This window comes from Pinus tabuliformis, chromosome X (genome assembly GCF_031772625.1).
Source record: "Pinus tabuliformis cultivar Carrire ecotype Pingquan chromosome X, CPIR1, whole genome shotgun sequence".
Classification (NCBI taxonomy): domain Eukaryota; kingdom Viridiplantae; phylum Streptophyta; class Pinopsida; order Pinales; family Pinaceae; genus Pinus; species Pinus tabuliformis.
Window position 1 is genome coordinate 1,327,183,886 of NC_142308.1, and position 3,905 is coordinate 1,327,187,790.

General features: G+C 32.5%; 1 pseudogene; it reads right to left on the reverse strand.

Annotated features, from left to right (window-relative positions):
- Positions 1–257: 257 nt before the first annotated feature.
- On the reverse strand, positions 258–758 carry LOC149144984 (uncharacterized; annotated as a pseudogene).
- Positions 759–3,905: the final 3,147 nt, after the last annotated feature.

Here is a 3,905-nt window from a genome sequence, read left to right on the forward strand (position 1 = left end):
AGGCCATTAATAATGTTAGTCCAACTGTATATATTTTCAACCATCAAAGGGAGATAAGAGAGATTCCGAGAGGTTGAGGGAAGGCCAAAACCAACTCATTACTACATATGGCCAAAAAGTGATATTTCACCTAGTCGATGGAAGCAACAAAACTTCACATATATGCATTCTAAATGCTTTCTTGTATCAATTAATACTTAATGCTAGCCTGGACAAGAAAGCTGATAATAAAATATATTTTTCTCGTATCACCTATCTTAGATACTTTCCTCTGAAGAGGCCTTCATATAGAAGTTCCATGCTAACATTGCAACACCTATTACTGGTTCCAGCTTTGGCCGAATTGGAAGCACGCCTGGAAAGTCTTTGGAAATACAACTAATTACTTCTTCATCTATGTCTCATCCCTCATTGGTCTCAAGGACACCACCAACCATAACAAGTAGAAAAGACTCCAATCCATCTTTCCCACTCAAACCTAGTCTCTGGACAACAACTTTTACGCTGGCAGCAAGCTCTTGAACAGTAATGAGAAAAATATTCTGTGCCACTTTATCACCTGCTCCTGCACAAGCCTTTACCATAGGAGCAAGTGCAGCTATGCGGGCCCAAGAAGGATCTGCATAAGTCCATCCAATGACTTCATCTGGTGAGTGAATTTGGAGATTTTGTAGAATTGCAGAAGTGAGACTTGTGGGAGGCCCCTGTCCATCATGCGCTTTTACTACTGCTGTTAAAGCTTGAGCAACAATCCCATAAAGTTAAATTGATTAATGATGTTTTAGCTGTCTTTCATAATTCTTAACTAATGAGCTTTTGAAATGTGTCTAAATGATATTTCAAACATTTAGTTGAATGGATTAGAAAATTCAGGGTCTACTTCAATCAATATTGGTTTCCACATACATGTATTTCTTAGAGATTATTTTCTTCATGTATATATTTAAATTATAACTCTGTGCAATGCATTTTTGTTTTTGTTTTTCTCAATCCAAAAATGGAGAGACCAAATTGAACATTGAGTATCCAATCAATTATATTTGCAACTATACCTTCAATTTCTCTCAATTTTCAAGCAGAATTCTTTTAAAAGGGACTTACTGGAATACCACCCTTACTGGATAAAACAAATTGGTTGCATTTCAGCAATCTGCACAAGAATCGAACGTGCAACCTCTAAACATAGAAACTTCAAAGCAATATCAGCTAAATTTAAGACAAATAGAAACTTCAAAGCAATATCTAAACATGCAAATTTTATAATACTTTAAGTAGCATATTGTTCCTTTTTTCAGTCCATTCTCTTTTATCTTCTTAGACATCTTCCAAACGGTTGAACAATATTTTGACCCTACATTTGCCTATTCATTGGATATACTCCATGTAAATTTTTAGGATATCAAACAGTGCACAAACATTTTGTGATGTATCTGAATAAATAAATGATAGTTACAGCATGTGTAGAATAAATGTATATTTATATATAGAACTGCTAAAGCTACAAAATCAGAGACTCTGTTTAGGGTGGTATTGAAATATACAACTAAGAAGCCCTCATCCTTAAAATGAATTGGTTAATGCACATGTTTTATGATAGCTAAGGATGTTTAAATGTGCTCAATATATATATATATATATATATATAATAATCTAATGATTAACAATCACCAGAAAATGATAATAAAATAAAACATAAGAATAAGTTTAACTAATGAAACTAGTTCCATCTCATTTCAATAAGTTGTCCTTTTTCGTCGTATAATACCAAAAACTTAATCTTGACTTCGTCATATGCTAATTTTCTTGGTTTAGGCTTTATGAGTGGTTGGATGTGAAGCATTTTAATGCTCTAACAATAATCAATCCATTCTTTTAAAAAATTAATAATGAGTTAAAAGTGCCGCATTATAAATTGACATATGGAAATTATGTTTTATGTAGTAATATCTTGGTTAAATTTAATATTTACATCAATTGTATAGAAGTTTTATATACTGGTATGTATTAAAGAGAAGCCAATAATTAAATATTGATTGCAAAAGGATGTTTTTTTTATGGGTACATGAAAAGTTAGGAGTGTGTTTTAAAATATTATTAAATTAATTTGTTTTGAAATTTTTAATAATAATTTGAATTAAATTATAGTTTTCATAAATATCATTATTGATATAAATATATATTATAATTTGGATATCATATTTTCAATAGGTTGCTATGATAATTTGATAATTTATTTAATTATTTATGCATGAGAAGGTGAAGTGGAGTGGTCACGAGTCACAAGTTGTGATCACTTAATAGTATCCTTGGGTTTTCTTTGAAAAAGGTTGGGATCTTTATTTGGAGTTGAACTTGAGTGATAGCAGGAAAGTCACTATCTCTTTATTGATAGGTGAGACGTTGTAGGTGTTATAACCAATTTGATTCCTCTCGATAGTTTTGATTCCTTGGATTGGGAAGTATGTTTTTGATTGATTGGCATAATTTCCTTATTTAGAGTATTCTTCTTTATGCCCAATTCAATGCTCGACCTCCATTGTTAGGTCATGTGCCACATCATCTCTAACTAGTTGAGACACTAACATCATTGCTTACTAGGATATTATCTCTAATTAAGTAATGTGGTGATGTTTCAAAGAGTTTCTTGGTTGGATAAACTCCTAGGAACTATTCATTGAACACTACATCTTGACGCACAATCACTTGCTTTGTAATTTATCTATTTATTTATTTATTTACAACTGCTAATAAGAATGTTTTAATTTTTAGCACTTTTGACATCAAAGTCCTTCATCTTTTTGCTAGCTTGTAAGCTTAAGTTCGCCATTTGAATTTCTTATTCTTACTTGTCCACCTCTTTCGACATTTTTCCGCCTATGGCCTAAATGCGATGCTACAAATATACTGACAAGGGTCCAAAATGACACTTATTGAGATATTGGGGAAATATTGCAGAATTATCAGAAGGGATAACTTAGAATTTAAGACTTATGAAAATATCAAACGTATGGACAACTTTTGGAACAATTTATACGATCTTTTCTTCTACGAAAATATTATTGCAACACCTATGACAGTGAACTCTACCATATGCAATGATGATTATACAAATTACTTTGTGTTACATATTGTCTCCGATATTGTCACTTATAGGGTCATGTAAACGTAGTTGAAATGAACGACTATAATTGGAGGCTACAGGAGTACAGTGTGTGGACGAGTTTACTTGCTTGAAAGAATCATATATTAATTGTACCATGAGATGAATATTGATTGTGATTATCCTGCCCTTGTTTTGTTGTTGCTTAGTCCATAAAAAGAAATTGGGCTGCAATGTTCCACAGATATAGTCCTTTAGTTATAATGGAATTCGTGGTATAGATACCTTGGGAAAATTATAACTTGCCCACTAGAAGGTTAGCAAGAGTTTCAGGAAGGGTTCCTAGGATTATGTGTCGTCGTTTTTCCTTTATGTTCTAAGGACTTCAGGACGAAGTCCATTGTTAAGAGGGGGTGTATGTAGTGCCCACTCTAGTTTCCTGACCCTAATATGACATTATCTTAGATACTTTAGTCTATGAGGAACTCAGGTTGAGGATCCAGAAACATGACTCTATTATTAGTGAATGTGATGGTTATGTATGTTCTCTATTAATATTATGATTTCGATATAATTAATGGTTATGTGTACTCTCTATTGATATCATGATGGTGATAGTAGTAAAGGATAGACATGTTTTCTATTGATGTTATAATGATGATAGCTTTGATCTATATGTATGGTTCCATTAAGGTTATGATGATGCTAGCCATGATGGAGGTATCCCCTATGTTAGCTACTTACATTAGTTTTGGTTCACAATGAACAATGATGTGAATGACCAGGGGATGGCAATAATGGTATT